Here is a 25,042-nt window from a genome sequence, read left to right on the forward strand (position 1 = left end):
AGCACACCCGATTTACAAAACAGACTTTGGAGTTATTAGAAAAGATCTGTTGCTTAATGACTAATCCTTCACTTACATGTCCTTTGATACTGAAGCAATATGGTAAAGGTTTGAGAATATTGTTCAAAACACGGTCCTACGAAACTCATTCGAACTAATAAAAGTAGGACCCAAAGAGAGAAAAATCCTTTATCAGGAGAATCAAACGACTTAATTAAAAACTGAACTATTTAAATTACTACCACAAACAGCTTCTACAATCAATGGCAATAAGAACATTTTAATTAGGGAAAATATCTGCAGAGCATCATCAACGAGCTTAATTTCTAACATATTATTGCTGACGTAACGTTCAGTCTCAGACGTCATCATTGCAGCAATAGATGAAACCAAGCGTTATTCTACAGTAGGTCTTGAAGGACTGTTGATGCTAACTTGCATCTCCTCTAACCAATTTTTGGAGAAAATCTTTCCGCTCAGGCTATCAAACGGATGCTTTTGTTTGCAAGCATTTTACGATGTTTCTGCGTATAGCAACTGCACTGTCCTAAATACGTAAATTCCATTTAAATGTTGTCGTACATTGGAACTTGTCAGAGGGAACCATCATCTGATCAGAACTGGACTATTTTTCTGTCCCTGATGGAGAAACATGGGCTTTGACGTGTAATTTGGCCTGCATCAGCCTTGCCCCATCTGCCTACCCGGTGGTTTATTTGTAGTACGGATCTCCAGGCATGTTCCTCACTGCGGATAAGGTCATATTATATTTGACTGGCATTCAACAGGGTAAGCCATTGAATACCTATTTCTTTATTATCCACAAGAGGCTAAACATAGAGGGGACAAACAAGGACAGACATAGGTATTAAGTCGATTACATCGACCCCAGTGCGTAACTGGTACTTAATTTATCGACCCCGAAAGGATGAAAGGCAAAGTCGACCTCGGCGGGATTTGAACTCACAACGTAACGGCAGACGAAATACCGCTAAGCCATTGAATACCCTCCTCTTGGCTCTCGGGTTGAACAGCAACAGAACATCACTGCTCCTTTCAGTCGCTGTTATCTGGGCGTTGCGATGATAGGCGGGTCTGAAGAGAATGTCTGCTACGATCTCCGATCAGTGCTTCCTGCTCTGGCAAGTATCGATCTCGAAATTAACTCGTCCAAGATGGAGGTCGTTAACGTCAACTGCGACGCAGAAGGCTTCGTAGCCGCCGTCTCGAACGTACGATCATTACTTCACCGGCTGCAGGTGGCCTCGCCAATCTTCCCGCCAGCCATTCGCTCTGCACTCAGGTCCAGGCCAATCGTGTATATTTGACATTACAATATGATATCAGTCGTATTCTCTGGGTAGACAATGTATAGTAATGGTGACAAACTTGGTAGTGGGGAATACTCAAACCAGAGGATGTTAATGGCCCACGCTGTAACGGACAGGTGAGAGAGGAAATGACCTATGTAAAAGATATGAGACAGATGCTGTTTTCATGTTGTTTATTCTCAGGTGAATTCCGATTGACATTCCAGCCTCGACCATCCCATCCATTTTATATATGCAGGAAACTCAGAATCATATTATCCAGCGTGTCGTTTCTACGACGGTAGGGCAGGGTGCTTGGGTATTTGGCTGCTGTATTCAATGCATCGTGTGACCACATACAACCTACCCTGTTAGCTAGTTATATACAGCTGGTGTCCATATAGGGGCAACGTACCTAAAAGGAAATGATGTATGCATATATACAGACGACAATATGCATGTGAGTGTTCGTGTATAAATATATATATGTACGAGCAAAACGCACCCCGTCCAATGGACAGTGCTGAGTTGTCAAACATTTAAACCAAATATTCTCAAAACAACTTGTCCGACTGTTTCATAGGCCTCCCCTTTGAGAAACACTGATTTAACCTAAATTTGAGACACCAGCAAAAGAAGAAATAAAGATAGACTTTTTTCTATTCCAAAAAAAAACGATTTTACAAATGCACGTTCCCACGGCTTTATCGATCGCATTCTCACCTGGAATCAATTTTTGTAATTTTTTCAAGACTTATACACGCCCTGTTACTGTCGGTATCTACATATCAAATTTGAGAGCAATCGGAAGGAGGATGCCCGAGATCCTAGAATACATACATACAGACAGACAGAACGGATTTTACATAATAGATATGTGTATGTGTGATGTGTACATGCTCACACTCACACACACACTCTCTCTCTCTCTCTCTCACTCACACACACACACACAGTGTTCGGAAATGTTATTGTTCGCCAGGTGAATTGATCCGAACCCTTGTGCTGAAACGGAAAGGATTGCAGCATTGAAGACACATATGAGTCATTCAAAAATACACATGGAGTATTAACTTCACTTAAACATTTAAAATCCGGTGTCAAGAGTTTAACACCAATTTTTCCTTTTTCATTTTATTTCTCGCTCCAGTTACCAACCTGGTCAGTAACACCGTTCCACTACAGCAGAACCGAGTAAGGCTTTGTATGTTTCTGAATGGCAAATATGTGTATGTCTGTGCATGTATGTATGTATGTATGTATGTATGTATGTATGTATGTATGTATGTATGTATGGTATGTATGTATAAATATATATTTATATGTATATATATGTATATACACATTTATGTATGTGTTTTGTTGTGTGTATGTGTGTGTGTGTGTGTGTGTGTGTGTGTGTCGTTGCTATTATGCTAAACTGTCGTATGTCCAAATTTGGGTAAATGCGTTTTTTTTTCAAATATTTATTTTTGCTTGCAATAGCCAGTTCTTTTGGCCAAACTGTCGTATCTCCAGCTGCCTCAGATTTCAAGATATCGAAAATTGTCAAAGTGTAGTACAACGGTTTTGCTATGGAATGGTGAAACTATTTTACAAGTCTGTATTAGTTTAATGATTGGGAAGATTATATATATATATATATATATATGTTCCATTTAGCAGGCTTTCTTTGTCATCCTGTAGTGCGTCTAAAGTCAAAATCTTCGCGAAGCTGATTTGATGATATTACCAGTTTAATCGACGACACTTGACCATATATACTAATCATAAATCACTTGAGCGATTTGATGTACACACGCGTGCGTGCACATACATGTACGCTATTGGTAATGATGTTCGACCGGATCATTGGCGATTAAACCGACATCCCCAGCAATCTACTCTGATAAGAAAGGTTGCTAGAAATCCATCCAGACAAAAGCAAGACTTTTTAAAAGGATAGATAAATGCAGCTTTCTGTGAATTCAGTGAATCGCTACAAACAGTGTAGGGACCTAGAAATTTCAGAATAGTGTTAAGTTTGTTGTAAGAACACATACCGGAAGTGAGGTCTTCTTTAGCTTTCCGTCGTAAAAGCTAAATGTGATATAAAAATCGTCTGGCTCATGTTGTGAATCTGTGACCTCACTGTAGATCATGACATTCACACACTTCAAACTGACATTTTTGACAGCAAATATCTTGCCAAAACTTTTTCTTTAGAGCATACCAATAGATGAGATGTTGCACAAGACTTGGGCATAAAATACCTTAGGTTTGGCCGAAGTCGCCATACCATGTTATTTCTTAAATTTTCAGCAGTATGTCGTAAAATGGTTTCTATTGTGGTTGGTTGTTCATTTGATACTTGTGAAGAATGAAAATGGCTCTCTAGCGCTGCGCGTAAAATGATAAACAACACTCATGAACAGTAAACAGAAGCTTTATTTGCTGCTCGTGGTGTTTGCTGTGTTGGTATTTAGAATAAAAGCAACAATTTATACACTCTGGGAGAGACATACTACTTGGATGTACGACAAAATAGGTGGTACGTATCAATCTGTGACTAACCCATCACAACTGGGAAAATATCGCGTTAAATTCATGGCAGCAAAATCTGTATTTTCTGTCTGCACGGCTGATGTACGAAAAATGAGAATGGAGTCGTTACAGCAACCGTCTCAGCATTCTGAAATTACCGCCAAAAATTTACCTTTTATAAGACTCATTAGAAGGTTCTAGAAAGTCGAATCAGGTTATTGCTTGACATTAATTGCTCCATTAATCGGCCGATCACGTGAAACAACAGAGATCTCAAGGCGGCATCTGCACGGCCGTCCAATGATCCGGTTTCGAATCTGCTATAAATATATAAAATATTTTTTGGTATGACTGATTTCGTCACCACTGTGACCCATGCAGTATGATTCTTTCATAAAGTAAATAATTAGATAAATAAATAAACAACTAAATAAAAAACAACAAAAATCTTGCTCAAGTCTCTGCATATAATTGACCAAATATAAGGTCAATTCTGACCGACGAAGACGTTATATATATGCATGCATACATATGCATATATATAAGGAACACACACACACACACACACACACACATACAAACAAACAAACATTAATATTTAGATATATATGCTACATAAATATTTGTATGTGTGTGGGTTTTGTGTGCGTTTATATTTTCCCATTGACGTGTATGTGTTTGTGTGTTTGTGTATATGTATATATATACACACACGTAGATGTGAAAATATATATCCCATAACATTGGAAGACTTAAGCCAAGTACAAATGAATGAAACAAAAGATTACGATAAAAAAAACCCAAAGGCAATAATACAAATATAACACCCTGAACACACACATATATATATGTATGTGTATATATATATATGCATATACATATATATACTTATATATATATATATATATATATATATATATATATATATATATATATATATATATATATATATATATATATATACATATGCATACAGACACGCACACACATATATTTATTTATACACACACCCATGTACATGTATTTTTTTACGTACACGAACGCACGCACACACAGGTCTTGCACATACACCAATGAAAAGTATCTGTTGGGTAGCCCCTTTTACTTACTTATTAAGATAACCCATGCATACCCGCGATCAATGGGTACATCCCTGTCAAGATCGTCCTGTTCCAAAGTATTGCGATCATCCTCGTTCTCTTTAGCCATGCTAAACTTACCGATATGGGTAAGTTATGAACAGCTCAGAAAACACGGCGAAATGAAGACAAAAGTATAGATAAATAGATATGCAGAAAAATATATAGGAGTGATAGAGTATGAAAGTAGGAGAGAGGGAGAGAGAGAAATAAAAAGAGAGAGCATAGCATAAAGAGGAAGATAAGAGAGGAAGATAGGGAGAGAAAGATAGGTATATAGTTAGAAATAGATAGAGTAAGGAGTAGATATAGAAAGTAGAGTGTTGGGAGAAGTGAGTGAGAGGAGAGAGAGAATGTGACTGCCAGAGTTGGATTGTTTATAATTGTCATATTATTATCATTTAATTTTATTTATGTTTTATATTTTATATTTTATTTCGGGGAAACTGTCAAGTATGAGTTATCTCCCGATAGATTCTTTTCCTTTTTCTTTTTTTCTCTTTTCTATTAAATCATGGATAATATATATTAACCCTGGTGGCGAGTTAGCAGAAACGTTAGCACGTCGGGCGAAATGCTTTGCGGTATTTCGTCTGCGTTACGTTGTGAGTTCAAATTCCGCCGAGGTCGACTTTGCCTTTCATCCTTTCGGGGTCGATAAATTAAGTACCAGTTACGCACTTGGGTCGATGTAATCGACTTAATCCGTTTGTCTGTCCTTGTTTGTCCTCTTGTGTTTAGCCCCTTGTGGGTAGTAAAGAAATAGGTATTTCGTCTGCCGCTACGTTCTGAGTTCAAATTCCGCCGAGGTCGACTTTGCCTTTCATCCTTTCGGGGTCGACAAATTGAGTACCAGTTACGTACTGGTGTCGATCTAATCGACCGGCATCCTCTCTCAAAACTTCTGGCCTTGTGCCTAGAGCAGAAAAGAATATATTTTAACCCTTTGATGTCTGCGGGCCCAGAGCATTTGGAGCCATTTTACGTCACTTGTTTACTTATCCAGCAAAATTCTTATCCGGTGTTATTTCTCGTATAGCCAAACACACACACACACACACACACACACACGCACACACACACACACACGCACACACACACATGCACACACGCACAAACACACACATACATACATACATACACGCGTATATGAATATGTGTATATATACATACATGAATGCATATGTGTATGTATGTGTTGAGTGTGTGTGTGTGTTGTGTGTGTGTGTGGTGTGTGTGTGTGTGTATGTGTGTGTGTATGTGTGTGTGTGTGTGTGTGTGTGTGTGTGTGTGTGTGTGTGTGTGTGTGTGTGTGTCTGTGTGTGTATGCATTTATGCGTGATCTTTTACTTGTTTCAGTCACTGAACTGCACTCATACTTGAAACTGCAAGAACGGCTTAGTTGAATGAATTAATCACTGTACTTTAAGTTCTACCAGTTTCTTTCTGAAGTTACGGTGGTCGTAAAAGACAAACCCTAAATCGACTGGGCATCTGTGCTTTTCACGTTACGTTTTTACCATACACACACAAACACACACACGCACACACACTCACTCACAAACATGCGCGCGCTTTCCCATTCGTACGAATACGGTTACGTCTACACCCAAACTCTCCCAACACATATGGGATACGACCCTTAAGTCAATACTCCAACGCTCCATCCCTAGTTACAGTTGTTATGTTGCTGTTGTTACTATTGTTGAACCCCATATAAATTGGAATCTAGCTAATCCGCGATGAAAGGCATTCTAGCTATGACAATCCTGTCTTTTCAGACACATTATCCAATCTATTATATGCTTCCTTTTCTTTATTATAAACAGTAAGATGTGTTTTCAGAGAGATTTTGTTACTATTTCTAGCCTGTCGTCCGACCACACTCAGCGTCTCTCATTGACTCAGTTGCTTTGTAAATAATTGCGACGGTAAATGTCAGCCCTATTTTTACAATTTTTCATACAATAGAAATAAACAATGTACGGATCGCTGTGTTAGACGGTTCCAAAGTTCTTTGTTTTAAACTACTTAAACCCTGTGAGTCGCCCAACATATTTAGAACACATTCTGTTTGTAAATAACTAAAGGACAAAGTAATAATTGTTGTTTCTAATAACCCTTTCTACTGAAGGCACAAAGCTTGAAATTTGGGAGAGGTGGATAATCGATTACATCGACCCCGTTACTCAACTGGTATATCGACCCCATTCCTATGTTCTGAGTTCAAATTTCTCCTAGAGACGGACGAAATAACGCCAGGCATTTTACCCGGCGCGCTAACGATTCTGCCAGCTCGCCGCTTTTTATAATTGTTCAAAGCTGAAGATCCCAAAATCTTCGTTGAGGAACACTTGGTTTATGTAAGACAAGTATCCATGGCTTCTGCATCGTTGAAGGCATATGACTACTTTTGTAAAGACAATCTCAAGTTTGTATTCGTTTCTGTTCTTTTAATGCTGTCATATGTGATCTTATTCTTTCTCTTTTTGTGCTTCATCGAGCAGTTCCTTGTATTAGTCGTTTCAGTGCCTTATCAAAGCTTTGTTAGCCTTACTGAAGGCTGTGAATTTCATTTCGTTCAAGGAGGAAGCTTGTTAACTCCTCATAAAATACTGGTTCTCCTTCATAAAGCGAGTTTTTCCTCAGTGACCACCCGTCTTTACACCAACTCGCATTTGTTGTTTTGAAGAGATAGGGTGTAGATGGCAGGTAGTCTACTGATTCCCTTCGGCCTCATGTATAGGTCTTCGTAAATGGGTGTGATAGTACTGCTAAGCGGAGGTACTTCGTGGTTATTTACTTCTAATTGAGCAAAGGGTTTAGAAATAGATGAACCAACGTGCTTTTTCCATAAAATGGAAAGAGCAGGCACTCTAATTCGGTTCAACGAAAACTGGGACAGGGTTCCACAATCAACTGGTAAATTATGTCGGAAGTGATCTAAACGTTTACCACATCTTCCCAATTTTGGAATGATAAATTCCTCTTAGCTCATTCATAGATGAAACCGGCCAGCCTCCTCGCAACCTCATCCTAGTTCCTATCCATAACATATGGACAAATTAACCTTAAGACCAAAACTGTATATATAGCATATATATATATATATGAATTTGTAAGTGTAAAGATTTATTTTTTCCAAGTACAGATGGCTTTTCACTACACAGATACTTAGACTCTTCAATTTCGTCTTGACACTGAAAATATTTCCGACCTATTCTCTCCTTGCTCGTTCAACCCGATAGAAATAGTAGCCACATTTCACTTATATCACACTCAAACATTTTAAAAAGAGAATGCCAAGTTTGGCATTGTATAAAATACACAAAATCTACTGATTGGTCAAGACACATACTCTTCTTCTTCTTCTACTTCTTCTTCTTCTTCTTCTTCTTCTTCTTCTTCTTCTTCTTCTTCTTCTTCTTCTTCTTCTTCTTCTTCTTCTTCTTCTTCTTCTTCTTCTTCTTTTGCGGAGCTGACTAACTGTGCATGTGTAGGTGTGTGGATGATCGTGTAGGGCTCGGAAGTGGTCAATGCTAGTGTGTGCGTGGTGGTGTTGTGTGGTATGGTGTGGTGTGGTATGGTGGTGTATGGTGTAGTGGTGTGGTGATGGTGTTGGGATGTGGGGCAAGTGAGAGTGGGAAAGTAAGGGTGGGGTGTGGGTTAGGTTGAGGGTTGGGGTAGAGGGTGGGAGTGGGTGTAAGGGATGGGGTGGGGTGGGCTGGAATGGATAGGGAAAGTGGGGTTACGAGGAAGGGGTGACGATAAAGGAAGAGGGGGAAGGTGGGTAGGAGTGAAGAGAAGAGAGGTGGGTTATTAACCGTGTCGATTTTATTTACCTGGGAGGGACGTTGAAAAGTTAATTAAGTCGTTTTCTCCAGAGCAACCCCTCCTCCTGGTACACGCAAAAGAAAATTTTAAGCTTTGGTAACATTCGACGTTTAGGGTCCGATATTCGGCGTTCCTGAGTTTAATTAAAAACCCAAAACAAACGAAACAAATGCTAACTTATATCCCCATATATGTGTGTTTGCGTGTGTGTGTGTGTGTGTGTGTGTGTGTGTGTGTGTGTGTGTGGTGTGTGTGTGTGTTTGTGTGTGTACACGCACATATGTACGCGCATAATGAAAGATAAGCGAGCAAAAAGTGTTGATTAAGTTGATTAAGAAAGTTTCGGCACTTATGTTTCTTCACACACGGTGGTAGTACAACGCAGCCAATGGGATGATTCCATATGTTTGCTGATTTGTGTCCGTGGGCATTCACCGATAACAATGTGATAAGGATATTTATGCTCATATACATTATACAGGTACACACACATATGGAAACAAATATATACGCATATAGACATGTGTATACAGGCGTACGAACACATATACACACATACAAAAATACATTATACACGTGTACATGTGCAAAGCCACTCACGCAATATAGACATTTATACACACATCCGCATACATTCGCATACAATCACTTGCATATACATACGCTTATACACACATACATCCACACATATATTTACACGTGCACGAATATAGATTTACATACGCATACAGAGGTAAACACACTCACATTGCACGCATATAAGTGTAACGGTTGAAAATTTGTTGTTATAACGGCATGTTGTAGGATGTGAAAGATGGACAATGCACGAAGCTTTCAGAAAGTATTCATTTATCGTTACGTTGAAAATACCTTGCCTCGTCGGGCCGATTATAAAATCCAAGAGCATTCGAAAGAAAGTTCGGTTTGGTAGAATTTTTCTTTGTATAGTTTTGTGTACACGTTGTTAGAAGTAATCCACAGATAGCGATATGATGATATTGCAAGAGAACAGAATTAGAGCTAGTGAAAGTTGTCGGGTCGTGGGAAGGTGTCTCATAGCTGATGACAGTAAATTTAATTTCTCTCCCTGGCCATTGTCTTTAGTAGCTGTCTTGCTTTGGATCATGATTCCAGCGGTCTGTTCCCTAACTGATTGAATTGTCACGAGCCGACTCACTCAGTTGTCACCAAGTGACTATTGGTTTTTGCTTGGGGGGTTCTTGCTTTTATAACTATCCAGAAGGATAGACAAATCGTTGAGAACAATGGGCTTCTTTGGTGGTACTGTGATATCTCTATTCTAGCTTTTGGTAAAGTAGAAGAAGTTAGAAAGGGTCAAGTGGTGAAGTCATTATTTCGGCCTAGCTATGGGCAATCTGGCAAATGTAAAACTCCTGTCAGAGTAAAACCATTGTTTTACCGTGAGAAAAGTTCTGTTGAAGTGTCAATTAAAATTTGGCTATGGTGGATCGAATCCACTTCATGCTCGCAAGATTCACTACATCAGTATACACGTATACTAATACATACACACAGGAGTTAGCTTTGTTACAAAAGATTAACAGTTGAAGAATGAAGGAACATGTGCATAGTTATAAAACTGGTATAAAAAAAGAAAAAAAGGGAAAAAAATAATAAATAAAATAAAACTGAATATTTATCCAACAAATGCGGTGTTGAGCATTCATTCTCACTGTTCCATATTATTGTATGCATGTATGTATGTATGTATGTATGTATGTATGTATGTATGTATGTATGTATGTATGTATGCATGCATGTATATACGTATGCATGTATGTACGTATTAGCGAACAAACAAGTATATACTTTTTTGTTGGAATCATGCAAAACGAAAATCTTATGAATATTATTAATATGAATAGAAATCCTGACATATTATATTATTATAACTCTTCACACATGTTTCATCCAAAAATGCAAACCTGAACTAAACTCCAATTCATTCTAATTGTATTACTAATAGTCACTTAATTACTTGACCTCTGGACACCCATTCATATTCAAATCTGAGTCATGAGAGGTCCGACATAACTCTTATGGAGAAGGTATTCATACCTTGGCAATTGCTTTGATCGTGAAAGCGTTACTTATTTAATTTGTAATGATGTAATATGATCTTAATATCACCATAAATTCTATTATAAAAACTTTCTGTGACTCTTACATTTCTTTTCTTTCTTATGTACCTATCCAACGTGTACACAGAGCTTTCCATTCTTCACTATTCTGTTAGACTTTCAACCACCGAGAAAAGATCAAAAGGTCAACTTATTCTCATTAATCTGTAAGTGCTGAGAGAAGAAAATAAAAAGACTTTAAACTTGAATTTTAAAATGCTGATTTTTCTGCGACTAAATATTCTTCAAGGCGCTGCCCCAGCATGACCACAGTCTAATAATTGCAACAAGTAAAATTTTTTTAAGTTCTGGCATCGATACATTCGACTAAAATTTCTTCAAGGTGGCGCTCCAGCATCGCTGCAGTCTAATAACTGCAGCAACAAGTAAAAAAAAAAAAAAGAAAAAATTCTGGCTTCGATGCACCCGACTAAAAATTCTTCAAGGTGGTGCTCCAGCATGGCCACCGTCTAATGACTGAAATAAGTAAAACACAACCGTGAGGCTTTTGTCCGAGGGGCTTTTGTCCTAAGGGGCTTTTGTTCTAGGAGGCTTTTGTCCTACACTCCTTGAAATGTATGCTCAAGGTAAGATTGAGTAATGTCTGTGGTTCCGGCCAATGATTGGTTGGAATTGAGATATCGGGTAAGATATCGGTTTTGTACAGAGAAAACCAACCCTATGAGTATTTAGCGCCTAAGGGGCTTGTCCACGTTACGCGTTACTTCGAGTAGTACGTTGCTGGTTGACTCTAGGGTGTCCGACCAGTCGTAAATTCCCTTTGTGTATTATAATCAAATGAATAAAAATGCTGTTTCTTACTTGTCTTTTCTTATGTAACTTATAATGAAGAATACGTCAAAAGGCTGTAATCATCAGATGAGAACGTAATTTTTACAGAGTGAACAGGTACCTCAGGAATGCAACAGAGATGTGTCTGTCGAGGTGAGCTATGATAAGGAAATGACCAACAATGTTAGCCGTTAAAATGTAGTTCTGGAAAGAGTGTAATATGATATCTAAGGTCAGTGCCTCCGGGAGAGAAAAGAGTCTGTTAGAGTAGAACAGGGGTAGATTTGAGTGGGGTTTTGAAGATAATTTATAGTAGAGTGAGAATAGTGATGATTGGGAGAGGTAAAAAAAAAACATTAACGAAAAAAATAGATAAATGAATCGACCGTAAGAAACAACTGTAATGAGCTGACACTTAACCATCGTGCACTTTTATTCATTTGATTATATATATGTGTGTGTGTGTGTGTGTGTGTATGTGTGTGTGTGTACAAACATACATATATGCATATTTATGTGTATAGATACATACATTCATATAGATAGATAGATGGACAGAGAGAGCGAGCGAGAGAAGAGAGAGAAAAAGTGAGAGAAATGTGTGTGTGTGTGTGTGCGTGCGTGTGAACCATTGAAAAGTAGCCATAAAAGAAAAGAAAAAAAATCACAGAAGTGACCGCCATAGCTTGGAAACCAAGTTATTTCCCTTTACAACAGGCGGTTAATAAATCTGATACAGTTTGTTCCCTTACACCGCGCATTTTTATTGTACGATCTCTTGAGCATGTGATACCAGGAAAAAAATATGACCATATATGTATCAAAGTATTCGATATAAGAATGAAAGCAAATAACGCATACACACGCACACACACACGTTCACATATTCATTTAGCCGTAAGTGTGACTATGTGGTAAGAAGCTTGCATCCCAAGCACATCGTTGCGGGTTCAGTTACACTGCCTGACATCTTGGTGTAGTGTCTTCTACTATAGCCTCGCTCTGACCAATGTCTTATGAGTGGATTTAGTAGACTGAAACTGAAGGAAGCCACACACACACACACACACACACACATATGTGTGTGTAAGCGTGTGCGCCTCATCTGCTTGACAATCGGTGTTGGTATGTTTACGTCCCGTTAGTTACTGGTTCGGCAAAAGTGACCGATAGAATAAGGACCAGGTTTAAATAAGTTCCAGTATTGTGGTCAGCACATTCAACTTAACGTTCCTCAAGGCAGTATCAGGACAGGATTTAAACCACAGGGAACCTGAGGTACTTCAAATTCAGTGGGCCCCCTCATGCACAAGATTTAAAATTTTGGGAAATTAGAAAATTTATATCTCAAAACCATGAAACACATGTAATTGTGTTTGACACTGTATCAGAGGAAGTTTATGGATTATGCAAAAACATAATCCAAAAGACAACAGTAATTAAGACCTTGGTTTCATCATAGACCAGCAATGATCATGGTGAGTTCCATTAGTAACCATCACAGATCTGGGCATCACAGATGATACAGCTCTCTTATCTAACAGATCACTCATATCTAATAGGTCAAGCTCAACAGCTGTTCAGCACAGTGGAAGTATCAGCTGCTAAGATAGGACTGCACACAAACACCAAGAAAATGGAATACATGTCTTTCAACCAATCAAGTGATACTGAACTGTTTGTACTGAATGGTTCTAAATTGAATGTTGCTGAAGACTTCAAATACTTAGGTGGTTGGATGAGCAGTTTGGAAGCAGGCATCAAGATCAGAAAGAAACAAGTATGGACAACCTGTCACAAATTTAAGAAACTGGAACATCAAACTGCCCAGGCAAATCAAAATGAAGCTGTTTATTGCAAGTGTTGAATCAATGCTATTACATGGTAAGGAAATATGGACACTGACAAAGAAATTATCAAATAGGCCAAATGGATGCTACACAAGGATGCTACAAATGGCTCTAAATGTGAAATGGCAACAACAAATGACAAATGAATTGCCTTTATGAAGACCTGCTGAAAAATATTGCACAGAGACAGCTGCAACTGTCTGATCCCTGCGTGTGCCATCCCAACCTGGGTGCATCCAAATTAGTCTTGTGGAACCCACTTCATAGTCATGTAAGCAGAGGAAAACATTGTTACACATCGACAACTTGATTGCAGATACTGGCCAGATCTAGTTTTTTTACATTCACAAAATATGCATTTCTGAAAATCTGAAAATTGGCTATAATATTGTAGCCTTCCAATCTCATTGCTTTGAAGGCATGATGTCGCGGAGAAAAAAATTGGGGAAAAAAGTTACAGAGGTTTAAAAATCGAAGAAACTGTATATTTTTAGCCAATAGCGAGACAGAAATTTTCTGCATTTTGCAGAGTGGTGTCAACTTTAAGGTTATACCCTGTGAAATTTAGAGTTTAGTGTCTGACCTGTTGTTGTAGGTTTCTAAATAAACAGAAATATCTAATAAAATCAACATGTATCATCTCACTGTTTCTATTGTCTCTTTATTGATTGTATGTTTTTATTATTTTTTCAATTTGTTATAATAATATTTGTCTGCATATGTTTACTTCATGTGTATTTCAGTATTATGTATACTTGTCATGTATTTGTGTACATCATTAATATATAAATGTATGTGGATGTATGTATTCATATATAAGTTTATATGTACATTTAAGCATTCGTGTGTGTGTGTGTGAAGGAGTTGTCTGTCTCTAAAACTTCAAAGTTGAGTAACATTTGCATGCTTGGATTTCTAAACTATGATAAGAATGACACTGGTCAACAAAGAATTTGTCCCAAGGAAAATAATACCTGTATCTTATATGTTTTTGCATGCAGAATTCAAAAATAATGTCAAATTATCTGTATCATTCACAGTTTCTCTGTTCCATGATATATCTCTGAGTTCCTGTTACGTGGGCTAAGTTTCAGTTAAGCTGTTGAAATGTGAAGCTAACAGTTTAAATAATACTTCTAATTTAAATTTTTATAAACAGAATTAACCTAGTGAAATCATAAATCCTGCTATCTGAGTCAATGAATCCCCAAAATATATGAAGTAAAAAATATGTAAAAATACTAACACACAGAAAAGTTAAGACAAAACACACAGGTGAAAAGAATCTTGTGGTGTGAAGAATTAAGCGTGAAAAATCAATATAGACAACAGCGGCACAGAAAACAGTGAATCACAACACAGCATGTGGTTGTCATGGTAACAAGCTGCTAACACCATGCTGTCTGTTGATTGGCTAAAACTACCCAAATTTCCCAACTTTAATGCCAAATAACATCAAATTCTTTAATTTACGAGATAGAATAATTGGTTGATTGCAAGCAAAATTCAGAGTTGCATCGATACATCAAAATTGAAAGCAATCTGAATAAAATTAAGGGGGCTCATTTTGCGAATGAGAAAGACTAGATCCCACTAGCCTCAAATATATCCAGGACCTCAAAGTAGTGATGATAGACAGAGAAGTGTGGCAAGTAGACTTTGTTGCCATAATAATAAATAACCCAGCTGTAATGATAAATAATATTCTGAAAGTCTGTTTGTGGGGCACAATGAGTAACATTTACTGTATTTTTGACTTTGAGAAAAAATTATTTTTATAAATGTTCACTATCTTACAAAAACTACATCGGCTAATCAACTAAATGCATTAAAAACCACTATAACATATTCAGAACTCTATGTCAGAAAATTACCTCCGTTCTCTACAAGCATATATAAAAGACAAATTTAGGTGGGTCAAAATGAGTAAGAAAAGATAAGGTAAATTTGCCTCTTCAATTCTCCAGAATTACATTTGGTTAAAACTCATACACATCAATATCTAGGTCAAACGAAAGGGAATCATGGGAAAATGTCATAATATGAAATTAACAAAGCTTGACAAAATCAAAATACTCGACATAAAATATTCTCTATAGTTTCTTTACTATCTGCTGGAGTGGTTCTCTGCAGAATTCTGGTTTAAGCACCTCATATAACCCTTTATAACTATTTCAGTTTTCTGAATTTTCAAAGCACGCGAGGATTCATACAACTATAAAAAATTTTTTTTAATTCTTAGAATTTTTATTTTTCTAATTACAGACAGTCCTAAATTTTGACTTCAATCCCAGCAATAGCCCATTAAACATGTTTATGGGGAGAAAGATATTGAAAAACATCAGTACATCAGAGTTACAAAGAAACAAGAAGGGTATCAGGTGGCCGTGAGAGGTGCTAAAAATAACAGCTAAATAGCCCTTAAATCAGACACAAAAACATTTTTTCCTTTTGTTTTTTTCATAGTTGTATGAATTCCCATGTGTAGAATACAAATTTGCAAAACTTTTCTGAAGATTCCAAAAAACTAGAAAAAGTAATGAGATGTTATATGGGATACTTAAAGCAGAATTCCACCTGGATCTCTTCCTGATACATTTATGCACCATTCAGTTAAACAGAGGAGATTACTAAAATTAGTCATTACTAATTTTGCCCCAGTTTAGACATCAGTTTTTGAAAATTGAAAATTGAAAATTATCAAATTAGACATTAGTGTGAGAAAAATTGACTTGGAACTCAACAGAGGAAAGAATTTGGATTGTTGATCATCCCAAATTGTTTAGATATTTTATTAACAACCTCAACTACAACTGGGTCAAAGTTGAGGGAAAATTTCTTGAAAATAAGTACCTGCTACCTGATGGTTTCAAACTGCCTCAACTGCAACAACAACAATGGTAGCCAATGTTTATTCCCAAAGATGATGCAAGAGTACAAAATGGTGATGCAATACTTGCTATGTAATGTTTTCAGACAAATAGTGAGAAAATAATGAGAAATTGGTTATAACTCATTTTGCCCCTGTAGTTATTTCAAATACTTGACAAAATGAGGAAAATAGTGAAAAGGAAAGAAGAAAAAGACTCAGTTTAATGAAAACATGTGAGCATAAAAGTAATAATTCTAAAGCTGACAAAAAAAAAAAAAAAAAAAAAACAGAAATGCTTTGAGCTGTTGAGAGAGGTAATTTTATAATTAAAAGTAAATTCAAGATTTAAGTTTTGGAAAATATTACTTACTTGCTCTTTCATAAAATGAAACCAGTTTTCAATGCCTCCCTGAAATAATGTTTACAATGGCAATATGTGTGTGTATGTGTGTAAGTTTCTTTAATGGCCAGTGGTTAATCTAAGGTCACTGTGCACAGTCATGCACCGAAAGAAAGAATTTGAATTAGTGAGGATAAATAACTTCTTTTTATCAATCTATCTATATTTATATACATCCATGCTCTCTCTCTCTCTCTCTCGTGGAGGCACAATAGCCCAGTGGTTAGGGCAGCGGACTTGCAGTTGGAGGATCACAGTCGGAGGATCACGGTTTTGATTCCCAGACTAGGCGTTGTGTGTGTTTATTGAGCAAAAACACCTAAAAGCTCCGACAGGGGGTGGTGGTGACCCCTGTTATACTCCTTCACCCCAACTTTCTCTCACTCTCTATTCCTGTTTCTTGAGTAACGCTGAGATGGACTGGTGTCCCGTCCAGCTGTGGAGGAACAACATATGCCACAGAAACCAGGAAACCAGGCCCATGAACCTGAAAAGGGTGTATAAATAAAAAAAAAATGCCCTCTCTCACTCACACACACAAACACACACACACACACACACACACACATTCACAGATACATACATACATCTATTAGAGTGTTTTGTTGTTTTTTGTAAATATCTCAAAAGAAACTACAGTTCCCATGAGAATTGTGGATGCTTTGGGAATGGTAAGCAAATTGATTGATGTCAGTAATGTAGTTAGAACTGGTTATTTATTAAAAAGGAGGGTCCATAACATTTTTTTATGCTTGTTTATTGAAAGAGAACCTCTGTATGCATGATTGCTGAGAGGTGAGTTCCCCACTATATTGAGTGCCACATACCTTTCATAGGAGGGCCATATATCTGTGGATGCCTGGGGCATTTGCCTTCTTCTACCCACTATAAATCCAGCCCGATACCCCAGTATGGCTGCAGTCTAATGACTGAAAGAAGTAAAAAGAAAAAGATGTATTTGTGTATGTATGTACACACACACACACACACACACACACACACACACACACACACACACATACATACATACATACACACACATGTATATGTGTGTGTGTGTGTGTGTGTGCACAAGTGACTAGATAAATGACAGAAACAAATCTAGCAGGAGGTGTATACTTTTATTTGTCTCAATCATTTGACTGAGGCCTTGACAGAGTTTTGTCGAACAAATCAACCCCTGTACTTACACTAATCATTTAAGACCTGGTACTTGTATCAGCCCCTACTGCTAAGTTACGGCGACTTAAACGCCCCAACTCGGTTGTCAAGCAGTGGTGACACACACACACACATACACACATACAGAACGGGTTTCTTTTTTGTTTCCGATTACCGGATTCACTCACAAGGTTTTGGTTGGCCCGAGGCTATAGTAGTGGTACTGAACCAGGGACCATATGGTTGGGAACCAAACTTCTCACCCTGCAGCTATGCCTGCACCATTATATTATATATATATTATGTATCATCTCTCTCTCTCACATGCACACGAACAGACACACACACACACACACGCATGCGTGTGTGTATATACTCTTTACTCTTTTACTCTTTCACCTGTTTCAGTCATTTGACTTTAGTCGAGCAAATCGACCCCAGGAATTATTCCTTGGAAGCCTAGTACTTATTTTATCGGTCTCTTTTGCTGAACCGCTAATTTACGGGGATGTAAACACACCAGCATCGGTTGTCAAGCGATGTTGGGGGGACAAAGGAAAGCGCCTTAACCAGTCGTGGTAGAAGGCATTCCATCTCATTCGCCTTATTTCTCTAGCAGCATTCGAATGTAGAGCTCATTAGATGGTGCAGGTATATTCTTAGTAGAGTTCCCGAGGTCAAAACGTTCCATATTCATGAGACACCAAGTAGTTTCCGTAAATATGTATAAGTGTAGCCTACTGCTCAGCTATTTAATACAAACCACGTGGTCTTTGTAAAACACTCTAAGTTATAGAGCAGTATATAATATAAAGTTAGAAAAAGCCGGTTTATGGGATTATCCTGGTTTTCACGCCCATAAAGCGTTTAGCTTTACGGCGTATCATCAGATCTTAAGGCCTCTCTGGCAAGTGACCTCTCTAGAATATTGCTATAGATTCGTAATGCATCTTACGGCTGTGCGTGTCACCTGGATGGTGAGGAATACTACATTGGGAGTGGTAACGACTAGGGTACTGTAGCTGACTGCTTATTGTGATCATTCGTCTTTTGGTTTCCTGTAGCTTTGCTCTCTTTTACAAACCCAGTGAACATATATTTCCTATTTCAAAGAAATTCAAACAATAGTTATAGGACCCAAGTTAAAAAGATTCTCAACAATTCAACTTCTCTGGTTGACATTAAGACGCCCACCCCCAAAAGGGGCCTTAACTTTCACATTTTAGAGCTCCACGACCTCCATTTTTCAGGAGTAAAATCCTTTTAACAGGTTCTATAAGACTGGAATTTTGGAATATGCACATAAAAATCAGTAGTATTGGATAATAATGTTCGTCCTTCGGGTTCGAAGATGACCATTGACATCATTTGGTGGAATTGCTGCTATGAGACCGGAGGTGGCTGGTGAGGCCAACCCGGGCAAGAAAGCCCCTCCCACAGGTGGGGCAGAAGTGGGTAGGGGCTGTGCTATTGGTGCAGGTGGCTCTGGCTTTCCGCATCTGGCGTTTCTGTTCTGCTGACTGAATCCGTCTCTCCTCAGCTGTCTTTGCTCCTGTGGTGATTGCGCTGCGCCAGGATGAGCGGTCGGCAGCAAGTGTCTCCCAAGTCTCTGTGCCGATGGAGAAGTCTTTGAGAGAGACTTTGAAACTGTCCTTGAAGCACTTCTGCCCTCCGACTTTGCGTTTGCCCTGGCTGAGTTCAGCGTAGAAGAGGTGTTTTGGGATGCGAGTGTCGGACATGCGGGAGACGTGGCTTGCCCATCTCAGCTGAGCCTTGCGCATGATCGTGATGGTGCTAGGGAGATCTGCCTGCTTCAGAACTTCCGTGTCTGGGACTTTGTCCTGCCAGCGGATGTGAAGGAGGTTCCGAAGACACCTGAGGTGGAAGTGGTTTATCTGGCGCTCGTGCCTTCGGTAAGCAGTCCACGTCTCGCAGCCGTATAGTAGGGTGGTAAGCACGACTGCCCGGTAGACTTTCAGCTTGGTGTTGAGGCTGATTCCTCTCCGCTCCCAGACTTTCTTTCGCAGTCTCCCAAACGCGCTGCTTGCCTTGGAGATTCTGTTGATGATTTCAGCATCTATGTTGGCATTGCAGGAGAGAGTGCTGCCCAGGTAGGTGAAGTTTTCCACCGCTCGTAGGATCCGTCCGTTCACCTTTATCTGAGGCTCATGGTATTGTTTGCCGGGGGCTGGCTGAAACATCACTTCGGTTTTCTTGGCACTGATGGTGAGACCGAAGTTGTCACAGGCTGATGAGAACCTGTCCATCCCGAGCTGCATCTCCTGCTCATCGATTGCGTTAAGGGCGCAGTCGTCAACAAAGAGAAAGTCTCTGACGACTGTCTCCTTCACCTTTGTGACGGCCTGCAATCTTCTGGAGTTGAAAAGTTTCCCGTCCGTCCTGTACTTGATGTCGATACCGGACTTGCAGTCCCTGAAGGCGTCGGACAGCATTGCCGAGAACATGATGCTGAACAGTGTTGGGGCCAGGACACAGCCCTGCCTGACTCCGTTGGTCACCTGGAAGACTTCAGATGAGTTGCCGTCTTCAAGGACTCTGGCTGTCATTCCGTCGTGGAACTGGCGGACAATTGCAATAAATTTGCTGGGGCAACCAAATTTTCCCATGACCTTCCAGAGTCCCTCCCGACTGACTGTATCGAAAGCCCTGGTGAGGTCAACAAAGGTCATGCAGAGGTCAAGGTGCTGCTCCATGCATTTCTCCTGGAGCTAGCGGGCGGTGAATATCATGTCAGTGGTCCCTCGACCCGCGCGGAAGCCACACTGGCTCTCAGGGAGAAGGCCTTGCTCCAAGTGTTCCAGAAGGCGGTCAAGCAGGACTCGGGCCAGGATCTTGCCTGCTATGGACAAGAGGGAGATTCCTCGGTGGTTGTCGCAGGACTGCCGATCTCCTTTCCACTTATAAATGTGGACGATTGTATGGGATACATGTAGCACGATTACAATCTTTTTAGGGTGTGTGGATTGCCTCTGTTAGAAAAAGAGACCAAGTACTCCACGAATCATGCCCTACAATCTAAGAAAAAGTGACGAGATTGTCATGACTGATCCTAGGAGGTATCGATCATTGCTGATCTTGGGTCAAGTTACAGCAGAAGTGACTACAACAACAACAACAGCAACAACAGTAATAATAATAACAAATATTGGCGTTTTTGCTAAAACTGTTTACAGTGTTATCCATTGGAAGGGTTGGTCTCATGGTTATATCAAAGGCAGAACCAGAATATCTTCACACTTCAAAAAAAATAAAAAAAACATAAAAATGCGCAGGAGTGGCTGTGTGGTAAGAAGTTTGTTTCCCAGCCACATGGTTCCGGGTTCAGTCCCACTGCATGGCACCTCGGGTAAGTGTCTTCTACTATAGCCTCGTGTGAACCAAAGCATTGTGAACAGATGTGGTAGACGGGCACTTAAAGAAGCCCATCGTATATATATATATATATATATATATATATATATAAATATATACATTTATGTGTGTGTGTATGTGTGTGTATGCAAAAGAGACCGATAGAATAAGTGCTAGGCTTGCAAAGAATAAGTCCTGGGGGCGATTTGTTCGATTAAAGTCGGTGCTCCAGTATGGCCGCAGTCAAATTACTGAAACAGGTAAGAGAATATACGAAAAACGAATGCTGATGGAACTTTTGGATTAAAAACAGCAACTTGGTGCAAACACGATAAACTGGATATTGCTCTTTCAGACAATGAACAAAAAATAGCACCAGGAATGTGAATGGCGTATCAAGTGGGGATTGCAGCGGGGGGATTACATCTATAGTGAATTATTGATTAGCTTACAGCTCTTGCATCCGGATTATAGACTGTCATTTCCATAAGAGTTACTCGGATATGCAATAATAAATTTGCCCAGAAGCCCCGAATTCCTAGGTTTATCCAAGATGAAAATAAATTGACATAAGTACTCATAATATAAGCTATTAGTGGTACAAACTGGATCTAGTTAAACTGATTCACAAAATCACCCCTCTTTAATTTTGCTCAGATTGCTTTCAATTTTGGTGTATCGATGCAACTCTGAATTTTGACTACGATTAACTAATTACTTTATCTCATAAATTAAAGAATCTGATGTTATTTGGAATTAAATTTCATCAGAATTAAATTTCATCGGAATTAAAGTTCATCATTCTAGTTGCATAATCAACTTAACTGGTTACACATTCAGCTGGTACTTATTTTATCACCCCTCAAAGAATGAAAGGCAATGTCTTTCAAAAGATGAACGGTAAACATCCATTTCCTTTAGTTTTTGTTCACTTATACACATCAGCAAATGAGCCAATGAGGTAATCTCTGTAAGGCTGTTCAATTTGCTAGAAATAACAGCCAAGTCTCCCTCATATTATGCTCTAACATTTTAAAAATGAAGGACACATTAAATAATGTTGTTCTATATTTTCAATAGAAATACAGAATGGTTCATTCTGGCCTGTTCTGGATTGAAACTGAAAGGTATTCGTTGCAACAAATATAAACATAGAAAAACTTCACGAAATATATGTAAATATATGTATGAAAAATATATGAAAAACTGTAAAATATTAAGGCTATTGACGAAAAATATCTACAATAAAATTCTGTTTGATAAATGTAAATCTTTATAAAAACAAAACACGCGGGTGACGTAAATCTCGTGGTGTGAAGAATCTGCACAAGACAACGTGCAGGTGAAGTGAAACACAACACAACGTGCAGGTGTTATGGTAACAAGCTGTTAATGCCATGCTGTCTGTTGATTGGCTAAAATTACCGAAATTTTGCCAACTTTAATTTCAAAATAATATCAGTTTCTTTAATTTACGAGATAAAGTAATTGGTTGATCGTAATCAAAATTCAGATTTGCATCGAGACGCCAAAATTGAAAGCAATCTGAGCAAAATCGACGGGGGCTCATTTTGTGAATCAATTTAACTAGATTCATGAAACATTCCAAGGATTCTCCATTTGAGGTTCCGGGAATGAACATATATACAAACACCTAATTATTGCAACACATTACGTAATACGTAATGAAAAAAATACAGATGTGAACTAAAGGGACATGCGCAAACATCCAAAGAGAGCAAGTATAACCATACATGTGCCTACATATATACACTGCAATATACATACATTTCCACAAATCCCAGGAACTGATTTGACTTTAAAAAACCCAATCACTTTGTTAGTAACAGGTTTGAAACCTAGAAGGAAAAAATGAAATAAGAATAAACTATGTGGTTATAAATACATATCTGCATGCATACATATGTACATAATACAGACATACATACATGTATGTGTATATATAGGTATGCATGTATATATATATATATATATATATATAAAGGAATACAAAAATGGGACAAGAACGCAAAACATCCAGACAGTTAGGTGATACAAAAGTGGGACAAAAAACATCCAGACACACGAAACAAAGAAAACAAGGACGAGTCATTCGAAATTTTCTTTCCTCAGTCGAGTTCCAGATTATCTTTGCAATTTCGGCTGGTTATACTCGAGATTGCTCCAATTTGGCCAGCCCCAAGGAAAAAACGAAGCTAAGAGCACTTGTTCCTTGGAAGAAAGCAGCGAATGTATACGAAAACAAGGACGGAAAAAAAATGGAGAAATGGTACATAAATACAAATGCAAATAACAGGACATTATCAACAGGTATCTTTCGACTAAGGACGAATTAAATAGAGGTGGCGTGTGTGGAAGTGAAGCCTTACGGCAGGGACATAAAAGATGACTGGCATGGTGAGGAATATAGATGTTGCACGATAGTCGAACCAAGAAAGAAAAGTCAGGCTTAGCCGAACACCGGTCACGTAGAGAGATAGGAGAAAGGTAGAGGTAGAGGGACAGAAGAATTAGCGATGGATGAGAAAAAACAGAAAAGGGTCAGAGTGAAGTGAAAGAGGAGGGAAGGTGAGAATGAAGAGAAAGCCAGGGAATGTGAGAGAGAGGGAACGAAAGAAAGAAGAGTGGAAAGAACGAAGTGTGAAGGGATTCATAGACAGAAAGAAAGAATGAAAGAATAAGAGAGTCGTACAAAATTATATATATATATATATATATATATATATATATATATATATATATATATATATATATATATTCTCTTTTAGTTTCAGCTCAGAGCTGCGGCCATGCTATATGTACTTACATATATATATATATATATATATATATATATATATACATATAAGAGACCAAAGTGTACGTACGCCGCAATATGTATATAAAAAGGAATACAAAAAATAGGACAAGAATGCAAAACATCCAGACAGCTAGATGATACAAAAAAGGGACAAGAAAAAATACGGACGAGTCATTCGAAGTTTTCTTTCCTCAGTCGAGTTCCAGATTAGCTTTGCAATTTTGGCTGGTTATACTCGAGATTGCTCCAATCTGGCCAGCCCCAAGGAAAAACTAAGCTAAGAGCACTTGTTCCTTTGAAGAAATCTGCGAATGTATACGAAAACGAGGACGGAAAAGTAAAAAAAAAGAAAACGGAGAAATGGTACATAAATACAAATGCAATTAACAGGACATAACAACAGGTGTCTTTCGACTAAGGACGAATTAAATTAAGCTGGCGTGTTTGGAAGTGAAGCCTTACGGCAGGGGCATGAGATTTGACAGGCATCGTGAGGAATATATGCATATGTGTATATATGTTCTCTACGAAATACGAAGCCGCATAGGAATTTAGTAAGATCTGCAGTTTCTCAGCTTCAAAAAATATACATACTCGACATTATACTAAGTACTCTTAGACAGAGATAGAAAAATAGATAGATAGATAGAGGGGGAGGAGGAGAGAGATAGAAACAGAAAGAGAGAGAGCGACAGAGATTGAGAGAAAGAGGTAAAGAGATTCAGAAGTGTATTGTGCGCGTGCACGTGTGTCTATGTGTGTGTGCGTGTGTGCGTGTGTTGTGCTTGTGTGTCAGTAGATGTTTGTGAGAATGATAAAGCTCGATA

This window comes from Octopus sinensis, linkage group LG4, assembly GCF_006345805.1.
Source record: "Octopus sinensis linkage group LG4, ASM634580v1, whole genome shotgun sequence".
NCBI lineage: Eukaryota > Metazoa > Mollusca > Cephalopoda > Octopoda > Octopodidae > Octopus > Octopus sinensis.